The following is a 7,027-nucleotide window of genomic DNA, read 5'->3' as shown; positions in this document are numbered from 1 at the left end:
GCCTTTATAGTCAGTGAATATATTATCAGTATTACCAGTCAAATCTGGGAATACATTTCTTACCAAGAACTTTCTTCACCAATGTGTTTGTAAAGGTGTCTACTAACATATCCCACATTGGTTTATATTCAACCACCCTAGGGGAATTTTCGACAGCTGCTGAAAGTTGGGGTACCATCAACAACCAATATAAGGCAAAATGTTCTAAATTTCAGTAAGCTTTAAATAGCATGTGACGTGTCAAGCTAGGTGGTTTTCATCATTCTGAATCCATTCCAAGCATTTGTTTTGCACAGTCACGGGATTCCTGCCCAGCAATTTAGTAGTGCAAGCTGGATTCGGTCACTGAGTTTGGAGTTGGGATGGTAATATTCATTCCATTTTTAATTTGGCTTGGAGCCTAAAAGGAAAAACGGCGTGCTATAGTATGCCGTACGATATGGGCTATAGCCCATGGTCCAAAATGATGAGAAACGAGGATAATGTTTTTTCTCCAAAATTTCAAAAAACATGAGCTATAACCCATCATTTTTTTATTTTTTTTTATTTTCTTCAAATCCTCAAAAATGATGAAAAACGGCGTGCTATAGTATGCCGTACGATATGGGCTATAGCCCATGGTCCAAAATGATGAGGAAACGAGAATAACATTTTTTTTCAAAATTTCAAAAAACATGGGCTATAACCCATCGTTTTTTTCATTTTTTCATTTTTTTCAAATCCTCAGAAATGATGAAAAACGGCGTGCTATAGTATGCCATACGATATGGGCTATAGCCCATGGTCCAAAATGATGAAAAACGAGGATTTTTATTTTTTTTCAAACTCCATTCACACTTTTTATTATGTCTTACGGTGGACATGGTTTGCCTGACAAGGAATCTTTGAAATGTTTCATAGTTTTAGAAATATAGTGCTTTCAAATTTACAATGGGGCTCAATGGCAAACATTGGCACGTCAAAAATTACTTTCACCTATAGAAACTCCATTCACACTTTTTATTATTCAGCTTAATGTGGAGACACATGCTGGAAAGTTTTACTTTGAAATGTTTTATAGTTTCTGAGTTTTTTAACTTAAACGCCCAATGCATTCTCTATGGCAATAGCACAAACTTTGGCATGCTACTAGTCCTACATACTTAAACCTACCAACCCCATTTTAGCCTACTTAGGTTCATCTTACGGTGGACATGTTTGCCTGAAAAGGAATCTTTGAAATGTATAAATAGTAATAGTATAAATAGTAAAAAATGACATACTATTGTATGCCCTCCGAGATCATGGACTAATGACCTTGACCAGTATAAATGACCTTCACCCGACCTTGACCAGTATAACCAGTATGCGGTCCGTGACCATGGACTATAGCCTTTCACTTTTCCGCGATTTTCACCTTTTTTTAAATCCTCAACAATGATGAAGAATCGTGCACTGACCTCTGAGACCATGGACCAATGAACCATGTTACAACAAATTGAGCAGGGCACCAGTGCCTTAGTTTTTGTTTTGGGTATCTTGGTGGTGTAGCGAATCGTGTAGAGTGTAGACCATTGCAAGATGCTGTACTCTGTCGTCAACCCTATAAGGCTTAAGCCATTCCAGCCTGTCAAAATGGGCAGGGGTGAGGTGGGGTCGGGGAGTAAGGCCACGTAGTATACCTGACCAGTTTGTTTTGGGATGTCTGGAGCCTTGTTTTAAGGGCCTTTGAGGTGCTGTGGTACCAAGAGGTGCATATATAGTCGAAGAAACCTTGTACTAGGGCTCCTGTTCGGGTCTTCAAGGAATCTTGTTCTTTGATTGACATTTTTTATTACGTTGGGTGGCCATTTTATCACCGGAAAGATTTGCCTCCAGGATGGAACCTAGGTAGGTAATTTCATCTTTTCGTATGATCTTTTGTCAATTTATCACCCACTAAGCCATCTGCCTTGCTGGGATTAATATTTGATCCAAAGAGAATGGATTCAGGTGATTCGCTACCTGAACAGAGAATGGATTCAGGTGTTTTGCTACTGCAGCCAAAAGGAAAAGAAGAACGAAGATGTGGTTCTGTTAGTTCTGCAGTGGGACATTCGTAAATTCATTGGCTAGCGAACGCACGCACGCACACATGCACACACACACACACACACACACACACACGCGCGCGCGCGCGCGCAGAAGACTACATTACCATAAGGGTCTGTCTCCAGACACGGTGATTTGTAAACTGTGCAACATCACTACATGGCTACTACTTTTCAATGTATTTTTTATTGAGGCTCTGACATTTCACAGCCGTTCGATTGCAATACCATGCATATAGAACCACCCAATTTATTTTAACAGAACAACAACAAATACCACAATAACATTACATTGCACAAAAAAACAAGTTCATTCAGTGAATACCTGACCTTTTTTGTGGTGACTGATATTGTCCTTACAATACGTGAGGGGCCATGGTTTTTCATTTACTGTTATTCAAAATAAATAAGAGCAGTATATGAAAAAGCATCACATATTAGAAGGACACTATCAGCTCACCAGAAAAAAGGTTGGATGTTTTCGATTAATGTTTCATGGTTACAATTTTTAAGTTATAAAGGGGGTGGGGCAGCTAAAATGAATATCAAATCTAATTACTGAATCAAATAAGTTAAAAACCGTCTGAGGTGTTCACATAAGACTGAGTAGAATGTAGATGATAAAATGACCAGAAGTTTTTTGAAAGGGTGCTCGGGGACGAGCGGTGCGACTGGTTCCCCGGGCCTGTTCGGCAGTGCCGGTTCTAGGCCTTTTGAGGCCCTAGGCAACATATTATACAGAGGCCCCCCCCCCTCCTGCTTTGCCACGCCGGATAAAAATTGTAAATTTGCCATGAAAATGCTTCAATCTGGTGCACTTTGAGATCAAAATTAAGAAGCTAGGTGGGGGCCACATGTGGCCAGTAGCCCATGTAAGGGATACATGGAAAAAAAAATCTTCTCCCTGTGACGAGGCCCCCTCAGTGGTTGAGGCCCTAGGCGACCGCCTAGTTCGCCTATGCCTAGAACCGGCCCTGTCAGGGAGTGACTCTTGTGGTTTCAGGTCATTCCTGGTTTAAGGAGGCATGAAGCAGAGGTGTGTGTGTGTGTGTGTGTGTGTGTGTGTGTGTGTGTGTGTGTGTGTGTGTGTGTGAGAGAGCACGCGCGTGCATGCGTGCGTACTGCGTGGTAGTGTGAAGGAACTGTGGGTCATTTTGGGGGACAGGGGATTCAGTGAAACAGGGAAAATGGAGGGACAATATTAACCATTGAAGGGAATTCTTGGCAAGTGGTTTGTGTGTGTGGGAGTGAGAGAGACCGACATAGAAGTAATGCACATACTGTACAAACAGAGCAACTAACTACCTTTAAATACATTTGAAAATGTGCTGCTTTCTTTACTCGAAAAGGTTTTATAATAATTATCAAGTGAATGTGAAACATTTAAATGCTGCTCCTAACCTTTCATATATTATGGATGTTAAACTATTTCTGACAGAAAATGCACAATTCTTATTTATTATGTATTACAATCAATGTAAGAACATTGCCTGTGATGTGGTCATGTGGATGAGGCCTGTCCTGTCCTGGCCAGACAGGAACCGTACATGTGGCAGGTTTACAAATAGAAAAACGAAAGAAATTAAACTTTTTGGCTGCATAATTGTGTGCCGTTTTATGTTTGACTAAGAAAAAAGTAGGCCTACACCGAGTCAATTTACAAAATGAGAAATAGCTCATTCTCCAGAGTCATCATTCATATACTAGCTGTGTTCCATCTCTATGATTGTGTTGTCAATGTTGCACTTCAGTGTGCAAATGAAAACACGAGTTGCGTTTTGTGAACTATTAAGACATTTGATGGCAAAGAGCCAAAGACTAATCTTGCGTGTCAGGGTTAGATTTTCAGTTTTGTGTGGTGCGGTTTTGAGAAAGCCGTTATTGTTTTGAGAAACGTGTGTTAGCAACGGTGAAAAACTGTAAATAGACAGACAGACATACATGCATGGACACGCAGAGACAGAGCGATCAGGTCATAAGGTCATGGTGGTTGTAAGGCCACAGTCCACAGAACCTCTTAAAGGAGATGGATGGTTAAATGAACCTCTTAAAGGGATGAGGATGGTTAGAGGCCACAGACCAGATGATGATCTTAAAGAAGATAGAAGGGTTCTGGTTTCTGGACCGCAGACCAGAGGGAGCCTCTCTGAAGAGGAGAGAGAGGAGAGGAGATGAGATATAGGCTTGTCCTGAGCAGGAATGTCTCTGTCTCTGCTGTGTACTCTGCAGGGAATTGAACCAACATACAGTTTGGCATAGCTGAGGACAATGGATGAGCATCTCAGACAATGGAATGTTGAAAAAAAAACCTTATGAAAATAACAAATGGCAGCACTATATATTTTTATAGTGCAGTTGCTCCCTGTGTGGTGGAGAGAATTTCAAGGACCACATCATAACTCTTTAGAGTTACAGACCTGTAAGGGTCCATTTGCAATGGAACCCTTTCAAGTTACCCCGGGGGTACCCTGGCCTGGAGCCCACTTGGAACCAGTGATCCAGCAGCGCAACGAGAAGTCAGTAGGGGGCCTGTCACCGCGGGAAAACTCATTGCATCGCGTTCTTATTCTTTCGGTCATGACACACACTTCATGACCAGGTGAGAGTAGGTATGAAGGTTATACCATATGCTCGGTATATTGAGAGCTTTGCCTTCTGGCTCAGCTCTCTTTTCGTTACAACGGTGCGGTATAACCACTCCTGTTTTTGTTGCGCTCTGAAAATAGCAGATCTACAAGGTCACAACACGCCGCGTTGCGACACTTTGTGAGCTTGTAGATCAGCTATTTTCAGCATGCAACCAAGTGTAATATCAGCCATTCAGACAAAATCAATTGGAGATTTAGTCGATTAAAACTAGACTAAAATAAAACCTTTCAGATGACTCAAATAGGCCTAAAACTAAATGGAATTTAATTCAAAAGACTATGACTAAAACTAAATGGAATTTAATTCAAAAGACTATGACTAAAACTAAATGGAATTTAATTCAAAAGACTATGACTAAAATTAAAAAAGATTTTCGGGCCCTTGGCTGTCGACACACACACACACACACACACACACACACACACACACACAGGCCAGGGAGAAGGGCCTGTACAGTACAGTAGTACAGTACAGTACAGTACAGTACAGTACAGTACCACTCAGTTCAGACGGGTCGGATTTTCATTTTTATTTTTTGTCGTCAAAAAATCATGAAAACAAACATTGTTTTGCATGGTTTTGAGTGCGTGTATAACCCCCCCCCCCCCCCTGGTCTCTGTGATGGTACCAGGCGGTGTTTATCTTACAGTGTGGAGTCCCACTCCATCAAACGAGCCTCGCCCACAATTACAGGGAACACCAGAGAACTGGGTGGAGAGGAGAGAGGGTTACCACCATCATAAATACCATGGATACACATGCAGCACACACTGCTGCTGTCCACATGTGTAAATAAACAGTATGTCAGGTTATAATAACTTCATTCATGTTTGATCCATGTTTGATAATCACATAAATCATGGATATTAAAAAGGCGCCCTGTTTCTTAGTTGTTTTTTAAGGTTGAAGTTCTATGTTGATAGTAATAGCCACTGCGTTGTTCAGCAACAGTGGTGAATAGCTCTATATTGTGATAGTAACCATCGCTATAGAGCAGAGGTTTTCAACTGGTGGGTCCGTGAATTTATTGCATGTGGTCCCACCCTGACCATGCATTTAGTAATCTAGCAAGCCCTTTAACAGTCAATGTTTCATTTCAAGTGATGACACAAAGAAATGAGCAGACTAAATTGGAACTGGAACACTATAAAAAAAATAAGCTGATAAATTAGAATTTTCTCCTGATTGACTGAAATACTGTCACCTGAAAATGTTTATTAAAGAGCTGGAGAGACCGGGAGAGCCCTGCAATTGAACAAACACTCTGTCTATGGCAATGATTAGAATAGTGATTTAACCTTTAAACAAAAAACTTTTAGTTTTAACAAAAAAACATTTTACTGTGTAGTTTATGAATTGACCACATTGATAGACATTTTGACACAGCACAGTTGTTAACCGTATTAATTCCCCCCCCCCTTAAAAAATGAAGCTCACCAGTTTGATTCCCATGCTTCATTGTTGTCCTCCTCCACAGCTGAATTGTATTTTGTATTGTATTAAAGGGACACTCCACCTTTTTTGCAACACTGGGCTCACTTCCTTCCTGGACTACAATTCCCATAATGCTTTGGTGCACTTATCTTCCTTGTGGATAGGCTGAGCGCTGACAACATGTAGTTCAGGAAGTAAACAGTGTCTGTCCATGACATCATGGACAAGCTTGAATGGATCTAAAATATCTAAAACCACATATTACACGCAAAGACCCCAGGAAAGTCTTCTAAATCTTCTAAACGCAAAAAGGGTGAAGTGGCCCTTTAAAAACAAAAGTTAATCCGCCCTGCATCCTTAGAGCTGGGAGCAACAGCCTTGACCTAGAACTTAAGACAACAGCACCACACGGTGGACACTTACAGGAAAATGAAGGTCAAATCTGCAGTGTTTTGGAAAGTTTCATATAGGCCTACAACTAAAGAAGCAGCAGTGGTGGAAAAGGTACTCACATTTTACCTGAGTAATACTGCAATATGTTCTGTTACAAGCAAAAATCCGGAATTCAATTTTTTTAAATATATAATCCTTTGAAAATATTAGATCTACAAGCTCACAATGTGTCACATCACGATGCATTGTGAGCTTGTAGGCTAGATCAGCAATTTTCAAATGGTCTAAATGTATATGACTGAAGTAGGTAATATAATGTAGGCATATTTTTGTAATAATCAAAATCTATAAAGAAACTAAAGTTTGCAAATAAATGTAGTGGAGTACAATATTCCCGTCTAAGATTTAGTGGAGTAGAAGTAAACATTTGGAGTTACTCAAGTAAATCAGATGCTGAAAAGCAGATGGATGAGGTTGACCCC

Source organism: Protomyctophum bolini, assembly GCF_963924005.1.
Source record: "Protomyctophum bolini genome assembly, chromosome: 1".
Lineage (NCBI taxonomy): Eukaryota > Metazoa > Chordata > Actinopteri > Myctophiformes > Myctophidae > Protomyctophum > Protomyctophum bolini.
The sequence above is the reverse complement of the archived record's forward strand: the minus strand, read 5'-3'. Positions refer to the sequence as shown.